This window comes from Perognathus longimembris, chromosome 3, assembly GCF_023159225.1.
Source record: "Perognathus longimembris pacificus isolate PPM17 chromosome 3, ASM2315922v1, whole genome shotgun sequence".
Classification (NCBI taxonomy): domain Eukaryota; kingdom Metazoa; phylum Chordata; class Mammalia; order Rodentia; family Heteromyidae; genus Perognathus; species Perognathus longimembris.
The window spans coordinates 16,841,382-16,854,674 of NC_063163.1; the positions used below are offsets into that span (position 1 = coordinate 16,841,382).

At 38.9% G+C, this 13,293-nt stretch overlaps 1 non-coding gene and 1 pseudogene across 1 annotated transcript; both read left to right on the forward strand.

Moving 5' to 3' along the window:
• Nucleotides 1–424: 424 nt before the first annotated feature.
• On the forward strand, nt 425–10,326 carry LOC125347562 (annotated as a pseudogene).
• On the forward strand, nt 2,908–3,013 carry LOC125349854. The gene has a single exon (XR_007210650.1). It is a non-coding gene; the product is annotated as a U6 spliceosomal RNA (small nuclear RNA).
• Nucleotides 10,327–13,293: the final 2,967 nt, after the last annotated feature.

Here is a 13,293-nt window from a genome sequence, read left to right on the forward strand (position 1 = left end):
TCAACCTTTAATATAGTGTCGTGAAAATATGGTATGGATTAGCATATTTTAGCTGTAATTTTATTGAAATAAAACAAATTATGTTCTCAGCAAAAAAAAAAAGAAATGCACTGAATAATTTTATGTTTTGTTTTTCCAGATAAAGATACCCAATCATCCAACATAGTTACATCTCTTCCCAGTGATGGTCATAAAAATGATTATTTATTTATTTATTTATTTATGTCAAATATAGGCTTTGAATTCAGGGCCTTGGTGCTATCCCTGAGCTTTAATGCTCAAGGCTCTACCACTTTAAGCCACAGCTCCACTCTGGTTTTCTGATGATTAATTGAAGAGAAGCATCTCATTGACTTTCCTGTCTGGGATGGCTTTGAACCGTGATCCTCAGATCTTAGCCTGGTGTGTAGCTTGGATTTCAGGCATGAGCCACCAGAACACAGGTAAGAATTACAATTTTAAATTGAGACTCAAGGATAATTTAGCTGTCACAATAATAAACTCCTGGTAACATAGAATAATTATTAGTCAAACTGAAAACTATACTATTTGGAGGATATATATATATATATAATATTTACATAACTAATAATACTTTAAAGTCAACCGATTCAGTGCAATTTTATCTTTTTCACTATTAAGCTGCAAATACACTAAAAGCGTATAACTAATCTGTTATCAAAAACAGATTTTGAATTGCCTGTAGATCTTTCACAGTGAAGACCATTTCAGTAAATATACAATTACGGCATCACATTTTTAGAGAAGAAAGTAAAAAAATATATAAGTTATGACCACAATGGATAAACTGGAATGGATCAAAACTTAGTAAATGATATGATATATAAAATAATTAATCTTCAAAGAATATGCTTAATTTTATCCTGGCTTATTTGTTAAAACACATATAACCAAGTAGAAAAACGTTACAGAAAATAATGGACTAGATAATATTTTAAAATTTAAATGTATGTGGCCCCATAAAGCAAAGCTGAAAATTACTGCTTTCCTTCAAATTTCATTACATATGAAATCTTGATTATGCTATTACTGTGCTGGGCAGATCTTTGTGTGGTGAACTATGAAGCTAATTACATTATCTAGGATTATATATTTTAGTCTTTAATTACACATAAGTTTTTATGTATAAAGTAATGCATTGATTCAGGTACATTAAAACTATCTTAAATCAAATTATGCATGTAAATTTTAAATCTATGGGTTCAAGAATATTTTCAGAATAATACATATTACTCTAAAATATATTAAAGAGAATTGATAAATTGTAATTGAACTAATTATTATTCTTGTTACTGTACAGCATTTCTTTATTTAAATTTACTGATTGCATTAGTGGATCCTTTAAATGTAAATTTTGACTGTAATCAAAATGACTTAGTAACTTGTTCATTGTATTATACTGTGGACTTACATTCATTTAAAAAAAAAATCCCTGTTTGCTTTAGGCTTTGTTACATAGCTCTTTTTTTTCCACAGGCACAAAAATATATCTTTTGATTTCAACTGGGAAAATAAGTCTCTCATAATTTAACATTTACAAGCAAATTAACAGGGTTCTAAAAAATGTCCCACTCATGTATTTCAGTGAAAATACATAATCTTTCCAATGACTGTAATTGACTTTAAGGGAGTTGATATTTGTTTTTCTCTAAACCCTGAGAAGATAAAAATCCATGTTCCCTTTAGAATTTAAATTCAACTACATTGAGTTAGGGACCATACAAAGAAGATCCAAAATCACAATTGTATATACTTGGATAGAAGACACCTTTCTTGTTTCCTTCTTTGTCGTGCTATGCTCATATCACTTTAAAATTCTTCAAGCTATGGATCATCTACCTCATCTTTGGGGAGACTATTCTTCCATCTAATACAGTTCACCAGTTATGTCAAAGTCCAAGTTTACTGCCTAGGAATCTGAGCAGAGAGGAATTTCCTTCTAACAAAAGGGCCATTTGACTCATTTTATTATTTTTATTACTGAGCACCATAGCAAAATAGCCAGTTGACTGTGTCTTCTAAGACACAGGCCTGCCCTAAGGACTCACATCTCAGCAAATGATCCCTCTCCTCTGCCTGGCTGGCCCAGCACAAGACAGCAAATGCAATCATCTTGATCAATGAACCTGAGGAAAAGCAGAGCAGGCAGAACACTAATCAAATAAGTTGATCTGTGGAGGCTAATCCTTCAACCCTAAACTTTGTTTCTTGAGGGCCCAGAGGAGATAAGCAGGGAGAAGAGAAACCTAGACAATATGCTGTACTTGCGGATCTCCAATCGTCCTCTGCAGTTCCATTTCCACTTAGTCACCTTGCAAATACAGTGCAGCTTTAGAAACCTAGAAATGCAAGTTTTGCTTCAGAGGTGCTTTGAGCCATAATTTGTCACTGTTCAGGGGGCTATAGAGTTATGAAAATTTATACCTGTAATTGCAGGGATCATTGCAGAAGCAGCAATAGATAATTTAAAAATAATTACTTTTTATATAATACTCGTTAGAGATTGGTACAATTAAAAGTATTTTGAGGTAAAAAAATGAGAGGAAGATTAGAAATTGGACACAGATGAGCTGTAGCATATAAAGAAAGTGATTTCACTTCTCAGCACCCCAAAAGTGCCTGTAAAACAATGAGACTAAACATTTCAATAGGTTTTGTGAATTTGGTTGGACTTGCCTTTCATGACGTAAAATTTATGTGTACACTATTTTTTCCATGAGTAGAACAATTGCTAAACTTTTTTCATTGACAATGTAGATTTGTGTAAGATTTTTTTGGGAACCCGAATTCAAAAAGTTAACTAATTATCAAAATATGAAATGCAAACCCACACTCATGCGATCTTTCTCGTCATTGAGCAGCCATAGCACAAAAAGTATATGATAAGTGCTCGCCTAGGCAGTACATATACTAAAATTGGGAAGATACAGAGAAAATTAGCATGGCCCCTGCGGAAGGATGACACCAAATTCGTGAAGCGGTCCCTATTTTTTAAGCCTGGCTGACATCTCGAGACCCTGTTTCAAAAAGGAGGAGGAACCAAGGAGGAGGAAGTTGTGTTGAGAAGATACTTACAAAAATAACAACAAAGGTGTGTATGTGGATTGATAGACCCATCCTTTTAGAGAAATTAAGAGAATTGACTTTAAGTATGGCTGTGTCCAGGAGGCCAATGAATGGACATCAGAACCTTTCTATCCCCTCCTTCAGCTCTATCCTCCATCCACAGGTTGGGTGAACCCCTGGAGTATAGATGATGAGGGAAGCAGCTGAAGGTTCCAGAAAAGCATCCTTGTACTTGAGAAAACAGATGAAGCCACCTTGCCTAACTTACATTAGCATTTTTATGGGCCTGCCTTGAGCGGGCAAGTGTAGGGATCTCCAGCGGAAGAAAGTAACTTCCCCAAATTAAGACTAAGGGGGCCTGAGGCCAGGAGAAGGGGGTTGGCCAGGAGGTACATGCCCTGTCCAAGTTCAGATCAGGCTGGGGCCTGGAGATGGGGTGTGGCCAGATGAGGGTGTGGTCAGATTCTCCTCAAGTAGGGGTTGGGGCGTGGATGGGGATGGATGGGGGGTTGCAAAGTTACGATTGAGACCTGGGAGGCGGGTGGCTCCGAGGGGCATGGCCAAGCTCAGGCAGGCCTGCGAGGTGGGTGGCCTGGGAGCTGCAGCCCTCACCATTGGGCTACCTTGTGGCTCTCCACCTTCCTGGGCCCTCCTCCTCCTCCTGGTGCACCACCGGAGGTGTGACTTGCTCCCTACACAAGCTGAACCAGCTGGTACTACCCTTCTGCACGGAGACGCGGTCCTATAACCACGGCGCCAGACTGATGGCCTTGGAGCTGGTGTTGGAACAGATCCCTGCCACCCGTATCGCCAAGAGCATGATGCCAGCTGCCATGGCCCACACGGGCATGTCAGCTGTCATTGTGGGTGCCGATCACGTGGTTGCCAATGTCGACACAGCCAACTTAGTGGACATCTACCAGCTAGCCACTGTGGCCAAACATCATGGCGACCCCTTCTATGTGGTGGCCCCCAGCTTCTCCTATGACCTCCGCCTGCTGACCAGCCAGGACACTGTAATGGAGGAGCTCCCAGACCATGAACTCACAGATATCAATGGGTTCAGGAGAGCTGCTCCTGGAATTGGGGTTTAAAACCCAGACTTCAACATCACACCCCACGAGCTCATCACTGGAGGGATCATCAAAGAAGGAGGGGTCTTGCCCCTGAAGAGCTCCAGGCATCCCTAAGTGCCACTGTGCCCTCAGGCAGAGAGCCCTAGATATCCCTCAAATGTTACCAGCCCAGCTCTCCTTACCCTGCCCCTGCCCCCATTCTTCAGATATTTCTTTTAATTGACTTCTTTTTTTTTTGGCCAGTGCTGGGGCTTGGACTCAGGGCCTGAGCACGGTCCCTGGCTTCTTTTTGCTCAAGGCTAGCACTCTGCCACTTGAGCCACAGTGCCGCTTCTGGCCATTTTCTGTATATGTGGTGCTGGAGAATTGAACCCAGGGCCTCATGTATAAGAGGCAAGCACTCTTGCCACTAGGCCATATCCCCAGCCCTCCTCAGATATTTCTTGAACAGACTAGTCCCAAGCTGACTCTCCTCTCTACCCACAGATCCTTCTAGGGCTTGTGCCTGTCATGCTCCTTAGGAGGCTGAGATCTGGAAGATCATGGTACAAAGCTTGCCCTTCCAGTAAAGTCCATGAGACTCTTACTTCCAGGTTAAACACCAAAAAGCCCCAAAGTGGAGCTGTGGCTCAAGTGATAGAGCACCAGCCTAGAGCAAAAAATAATAGATAAATAAATAAATAGCCCAATGACAGGGCCCAGAACCTGAGTTCAAGCCACAGGACCAATGCATACTCACAAAAAGAATGTAGACTTTTTAAAATTTATCTTTAAAGAAGCAGGGCTAGGGATGTGGCTTCAAGTCTACAAAGTGTTACACCCTGAGTTCATCCCTCGCAGAACCCAATAGTGATCATAATAATAAATAAAATAAATCACAATTACTGAAAAAAGTATATGATGAATATAGTATTGTATTGTGGCAAATAGTAGAAACAATTCCATATATTAGACTGTAAAGTTTAAATATAAACGTTTTGTTGGACTTTCTTTTCATTCCATTATAATCTACCTTTAAAAAAAATAATTACTTATTTATTGTCAAAGTGATATACAGAGGCCTTACAGTTTCATACGTAAGGCAGTGGGTATAATCTACCTTTAAAACATCACATCCTGATTTTAATTGGTGCTAAGTGTTCAGCTATACATTAGAAGGAATATTAAAAAAAAAAAAGCTACATTAAAGCCTATTGAAGCTGCATCTTGAGATCCTGACTTTGGTTGCAGTCCTGGTGTGCCAGTGCTTTCTCGCTCAATAAAGTTCTCCCCCTGCCAAAAAAAAGAATAGCCTATTGAGTCTTAAAGTTACTTAGATAAATGTTAAATGGATAGATAGATATAGATATAGATATATGTTGCCTAAGATGATACTTGTTTCTTTCTACCCAAATTTAGACCAGAAAGGAAGCTGATTATTAAATCACATTGATAATACACAAGGAGAATAAAGGAGGAATCAAAACTGCACACACACATACACACACACACACACACACACACACACAAACACACACAAACAAACCCTAATTGACACTGAGTAAATGATTGCATACAAACAACTTTTAGCCAAAAAGTCCAACAACTAGTGATATAAAGAGTGCTTTTATGGTCCCTTCTTCCTTGTCACTTGTCATAACTGTCAGAGAGAGCATGTATAGGGGCTTCCAGAAACAATGTAAAAATGTTTCTGTTTTGTTTTATCCATGCTCAGAAATAACTGTATATTTAAGTTAATGATGGAGTTTGAAGATAGCAATTTTTAATTCAGCACATGAATATTTTACTCCATTCCAATCTATTTCACATCTATTAAAGTTCTCTGGCTTCACCAAGCTCTAGTGCCTCATACTTATAATTAGCTGGTCAGGACACTTGAGATCTCAGTTTCGTGGTTCAAAGCCAGCTTGGGCAGGAAAGTGTGTGAGACTCTTATCTCCAATTAACAAGAAAACCAGAAGGGCCCACTGCAGCTGAAATCATAGAGCCTTGAGATGAAGAACTCAGGGAGAGTGTGCAGGCCCAAAGCTGAAGCAAAAAAATATATATATATTGAGGGCCAGTACTCAGGCCCTGAGTTAAACCTAAAGCAGGGATACCAGCATATTTCCACCCCAGCACCCCTCCCTGTACCCCCTAAAAAAAGTTAGCTTCATTAATCATAGCTTGGGCATCTTGATTTTCCTCAAAATTCCAAAAATCAGAATTTTCTTTGAAATACTGATAACATAATGAACTACTCAATATTGATAAATGTTTGTGTTTGCAATTCTATAACTAAAGATGACTAACTACATTTCATAATATGTTTTATATGTATATAGTATATATTTCATATGTATGGTTGGCTTATAAAATGAAAGGCTATGTTTCATGCCATATACATCTTTTTCATTCTTTCTCCCCTGGAATGTATGTGCTCACAGGTTGTACAAATGACATGAGAATGAACCTATTTCATGAACTTCTAACACATTGCTCAGCGAAGGCTTTCTCTTCTATAAATCACAATGTCAAAGAGTATTCTAGCACCTACCATGTTATTTCCAGCCCTGGAAACTGTAAAGAAAAGCCTGGAGGGCAATCTCTTTCATTTTGGTGCCACTGAATTGCTGACAAAAAATGGTGGTTGGAGAATGCAGACATTTCATGTTAAATTGTGTGTATCTGTCATTCTGTCATTCCCAGCTAACATGTTTTATAGTAAAATAAATTAATTTCTATGAACTGATAATTATTTAGCAATTAAAAGATTGAAAACATCTTCCTTTCTATCAGTACATACGAATGAGAAATTTTCCTCAGTTCAACAACTTATGAATTTTCCATTTCTTGGATTTATTTATTTCTCCTTTTATTGGCATGCATTAAACTGCATATATACTAAAAAGTTGCATCCTAGGATTTCTATACTTGCACTCTCACTTCCAATGCTTTGCTTTCTCTATTCTACTTCCTTCTGTTTCCCTTCTATCTCCCTAGAGGTAGGGATTTATTCATGGTTTTGCAGGATTCTTTTGTTTTTACCTGGCTCCCACAAATGTGAGAAAATATATGACATTCTTCAGTAATACTATCTTGTTCTACATTTCAAGAAAAACAAATATTCACAAACACCATTCTTGTTATGACTGAGTAGCACCTCATAGTTTATATGTACCATGCTTTTCTTTACTCCTTCTCTGATGATTATACATGCTAAATCGATGATTTTTCATGTTTAGTGCCCCAATAAGTATTGATTTACAGTTATATCAATACACAGCTGATTATGATACTTTTTATTATATATTCAGAATTGATATGGCTGGATTATTTCCATATTTATTTCTCTAGTGACTGAACTGAGTTATAACACCACTCATCATGAATCTCATTCCTACTACAAAGGTAATGTGTGGATTTCTGGATATAAGTTAAATAAGCAAAATCCTTACTGTCAGTTATGCCTTTTGGGGGAGGAAATTTTTTTTCAAATATGAAGACCCATTTTAAATGCAGATAGGCCGCAAAATTGTCCTCTTAATACTGTCATTGTAGCAAAAATTTGACCTCATCTACAACCTACTTAAAAGGAAATGAGTGACAAGGAGATTTTTTCCCCTCCATTGCCTTTCATCCTTCCATTCTCTTTCCTCCCCCTCCTTTCCTATTCCCCTTTCCTATTCTTTGCTTTCTCTATTTTTGCATAATAAAAACTTAATTGTACTAATTTTTAATGAAAAATTTCTAGTTCTATAATACCTATGAGTTATATAAAATGTAACAATAGTGAATTGTTCCCTGAAACAATCTTGCTGAAAATTATTTTAAGTTTTCATTTATATTTGCCAGTTCTTTAGTTTTCTGGTTTTCTTTTTGTCCTTACTTTCTAATGGTGGATTTTAAAAAATCTACTCAGTATCAGAAAAAAACATAGCATCCAGTAATCATTTCTACCATTCCTATATAAATAGGAAATGATAACTGGTAAAACACTTTAAAGTTACCAAATAAAATTAATAAATATTTTATTAAAGCAAATTTTGAGTATTGCCAAAATTAATTTACATTATAGACAAAGAATGATTATATTTAACCACTGTATGATCTAAATTTTTATTTTGTTATCTCAAATACTTTTAAAAACATCTTTAAAGTCCTTCATTACAAGTATAATTTCGGTTCATAATTTTTATTATTAAACATTATGTACATGAAAGAAATACATGTGATTTGTATGCAGCTATATATTTTCCTATGACTCTCATTAAGCAGAATTTAAACCACTAATATCATAGATAAGTGAAATGTAAGACTGGAGAGGTAGGTTATATGGGAAACTGAGGCTTCAAGAAATGGCATGATGGAGTATTCCTTCCTTTTTATTTTGCTTTCAGCAATGCAGACTTGGTGCTGAAGAAGCACTAACCTCAAACACGTTGATATCTATGCTCAGCAAAAGCTTGCTTGTGTGAGGATCACAAGAGCCCAATAGCTATCTATGCCCTTATGAACGCATAAGATGATGCTAAATAAAATGAACTCCATGTTTTGGAAACAAGTGTTATATCAGTGTTGTAATTACTTTCAACATGCCATGTGAAACAGTAGCTTCGTTTGTTGATGATCCTCTTGTATACCCTTCCTGTGGTTGTACCCGCGCAATCACTGTATCTCATCTGAGTACCCTGCATATGGTATATACTGGTATTAGAACTAGGGAAGTGAAAGGGAATATCAAAATCGAGAGACAAAGGATAAAAAGACAAATGGCTCCAAAAGCAATACTGCAAAACCATTTTGTGTAAACCAACTGAACAACTCATGAGGGGAGAGGGAAAAGTGGAGGGGGAGGGGAGAATGAGGGAGGAGGTAACAAATGCTACCAGAAATGTACCCATGGCCTAACATATGAAACAGTAAAAAAAAAATTTAAATAAATCTTTTTCTGTGCTAAACAGGACTCAGAAAAATAACAATGTAATGTGACCGAATTGTTCTTATCTACCTTCTAGCAAATCTTGCACATCTACCTAGATTTCCTAGGAAGGTAGCACTCCACCACCCCACCGGATTGTGCTGGAGAAAAAGGAAGTGACCAAAACATTTCATTGCAATCATTCGGTAAGAAGTAATGGGTTCTCTGTGGTATCCCTGGAGGAACACTGAAACTTAGAATTTCACACCTTACCCAAGGACAGTAGCAGCACAATCATTCTCCTCCATATTGAAGAGGTGTGAGAAAAGGAAGTAAGATATTTACCATATTCCTCTGACACTGTGTTGTCAGTTACTCTCTTGCCCATTATCAAGGGCAGATTATCACAGAAGCTAGATTTGTACTGCCACCTCTCATTAAAATGCTTTTACACCACTCCTATGCCTCAGTGGTGCCAGAAAGTCACTCAGACAAAAGCCATAAATAAGTCCAGAGTCTTGTAACATAATATAAAATTATTGACATTTTAGTAAGTTGTCCTCATCATATTAGGAACATATAAGATCTTAAAATAAATAAATACAATTGAAATTGAAGTCAATAGTAAGATTAAATGTTAGAATTACCTGATACAGAATTGAAAGCATCCATAATTAAAAAAAAAAAATCTACCTTGGGTGATTAGGACATTCTATCACTATGTCATGGATGACATGCTTGAAATAAGTATAAAACTACTTCCAGTAAAGAAATGCAAAGTGACTAATGCTTCAATAAACATATTTATGCTGGTGCTTTATTGTATCCTGGTTCATAATTTTTAGGGTAAATTTCCATCAGTGGAATTACAGCCACAGAAGATAAGTTCTCTTTTTAGTTTTTTGAGGAAGCTCCACACTGATTTCCAGAGTGTTTGAACAAATTACATTGGCACTTGGGCCACATCCATACCAGTGTCTGTTATGGTTTGCTTTCTTGATAATGTGTGGGCTCTCTCTCTCGACTTCCCCTCGCTTGGGGGGGAAGGGGCTTGTCCTCCCTTTCTGGGTGGTCCATTATCGCTCACGCGGGAGCGATGGCCACGGGTAGCCTCGGTGGTGTGTGGTCGCAGGTGCCCCAAAACTGCCAAGAACGACACAGAGAGTGCCCCTGGAGAAAGCCTCTAGGGCTTCTGTTTATTCAAATGAGGAGCCTCCCAGATATACCCCAAAGGTGGGCACAAGAGAGGGGTCCCTGATTGGTCCCAAGGGGCTGTCCCTCAAGTGATGTCAGACTTCCTTCTCTTCCTGTTAAAGACAGGAAGGGGAGGGACAGGCTGAGGTCAGCTGTGGCCCCTTAAAGGTGCAGCTGACCCCAACAATAATGGACATTTTTACTGGGGTGAGGTAGAATCTCAATGTTCTTTTGGTTTGCACTTCCTTTATAGCCACAGATGTTAAGCATTTCTTCATGTGTTTATTGCCTATTTTTACTTCCTCTGAAAAGACTCTCTATTTAGTAAGTAGATTGATGGTTTGGGGAGGATCTACATTTTTATGTTTTCTATATATTCTAGATGTTAGGCTACAGCTATTGCATGGAATCATTAAGTGAACTATGTCAGTCCCAAAGAGAAAAAGTATGTACAAGTTAGTTTTAGTTTATACTTATAAGTAAATTAGTATGCAAGTGTATACAAATGTATTAACTGGACTTCCGGGAAGACAGCAGAGGAGCTGCAGTGCACTAGCTCAGCTCCCTCCAGCACCGCAGTTTTCTCACCCCATAGAAAATTTTACCACTAGAAAGACAACCAGCGTAAGTTGTAACAGTACAGGGATTCTGGCCAGGAAGGAAAAATCGACTTTGCTCATCTGAAAACACAGATTGGAGCTCTGGGCGGTATCCCACCACCACGCCAGTGTCGGAGGTGCTGGCACAGCGCCCAGCACAGCAACCCGCACTCCACGCAGGTAAAGCACACAGCAGAGACCAGGCAGCGGCTGAGCACAGATGACCTGAAATCGCAGAGAAAGCATGAGTACCCCATGAAAGATATTCTCACTCGTGCCCACAGAGCAGCTTCTGCAAGGCAGGCCTTCTCCCACAGCCAGAGCAAATCGCCATCTTTGCCACTGGCATAGGGTCAGACCAGATTGGAACTAAAGCGGGCCTGGTAGAAGCGAGGTCAAAGTAGACATCTTTGAAAAGGGCAAGAGGGACCCAACAGTGAGAGCCAGCTCCGCCCAGGAGAACGCCCCCTGCCCAGGCGGGAGGTGTGTCCAGGGCCACGGCTTAGCCAGAGGTGCCCCACCCTGCCCGCCGGAACTTCTAAATTTAACTTGAAAACAGCCAGCAGCTCCTGGCTGCACGGAAACACCAGACGGAGGAACCTGAGACAGTTAAACGGTCCCGTCACAGAGGAAGCCCAATTCCCAGCCCGAAAAGGAGCTGCTTTCCATAGCCACCTCCGTGAAGGAGGCCAGCCCGCACAGGAGGCAGAAGCCACACACAGGCAAGCAACTCTCAGCCGGGTAAAACAGGCCAGAGGCGCCCCTCCCTGCTCAGTCCACAGCCTATTCAAAGGCAAGCATTAAAGGCTGCGGCCCCGCAGCAGAGAGAGGAGCAAGCTGAATTCTGCCAAACCCAGACAATCAGGAATATAGACTGCAGACCATCACAAGGAGGAGAGACTGGAGAAAGACCACCAAAACAAGGAAGACTCCATTTTTTTTCTTTATCTTTTTATTTTTTTTTTTCTTTATCTTTTTAACATTTCATTTTTTTTTTTTTGGCCAGTCCTAGGCCTTGGACTCAGGGCCTGAGCACTGTCCCTGGCTTCCCTTTGCTCAAGGCTAGCACTCTGCCACTTGAGCCACAGCACCACTTCTGGCCGTTTTCTGTATATGTGGTGCTGGGGAATCGAACCCAGGGCCTCATGTATACGAGGCAAGCTCTCTTGCCACTAGGCCATATCCCCAGCCCCATAACATTTCTTATACTTTAAAAATTTTTTTTTTTTTTAATTCAGACACGTCGTCATTTTTCCCCCCCATGTTTTCTATTTTTACCTGTTTGTTTTATCGGTTTTTTTTTTTCTTTTCTGTTTGCTTGGGTTGCTCCTTTTCTGATTTTTTTCCTTTTTATTTTATTTTCATTTTTAAATAATTTTTCTCTGTTGTGTGCATCTGTCTCCCACTATTTTTACTTTATTTCTCTCATTGCGTTCTCTTTCTTTAAAACTTACTTTCCTATGAAGAACACCTCCACTCTTTTCTGCTAACTCTCCATTATCTATCATTGCAACCTTATTCTCTCTACTGATTCTACTCTTTTCTACACTTCCACATAACTGAAACTAAACCAAAATCACCACCTCCCCTCCCCAATACATTTTACTCTATTCTCTTTACTACCTCCAACTTACCCTCCTGACTTATTGCCTGGACCTCCAGTGTCCAATGACTCCTGGTTATTGGATAGAGGGTATCCCAGCTTAATCCGAGTGAATCAAAGGGGTTCATAGAGAAAGCCAGTCCTAAAAAAACTTAATATAAAAACAAGAATTGCGTATAGGGTTGTAACAGTAAATAAAAGTAACTACTGAATACAGGGCCCAGGATCAGTTGTTATATTGAAATTGTATTCTTTAGGAACACCAAATGTAATTTTATAGACAGGTATACAGGTTAACTGTACATAATTGTGAACTTGTAAGATTTACACAACAGTGCTTGGTAAGGGCTGCTTTGGGTCTTAAATGGTGCTCACAGGTGCTGGTAGACTGGCATTCCCAATTCAAATGGGCAGAAGAAACACAAGAAAGATGGCAAACAATGAAGTTTTATCCCCCACTCAAAACAAGCAGGAAGCAGAGCAGTCAATCAAAGACATAGAAGAGAACCCCCAAAAAGCTCTACAAAGTCTACTGATAAACATGAGAAATGAAACGTTTGAATCTCTTCAGTCAATTATTCTAGAGCATGAGGAGGCAAAGCAAAAATTAATGGAGAATTTCATGGGATCCACAAATAGAAAGATAAATGAACTTCAAGAGTCAAATGAAAAGATAGCTAACCAGCTTAAAGATTTAAGAGACAACTCTCAAAACCAAAGTAATGAAGTTAATGAAGTAAAGAAGTCCATACAAGACCTAAGAAATGACATGGAAATTATCAGGAAAGACTAGTCAGAAGCAAAAGAGATTCGATATCAAGTAACTAGCCTACA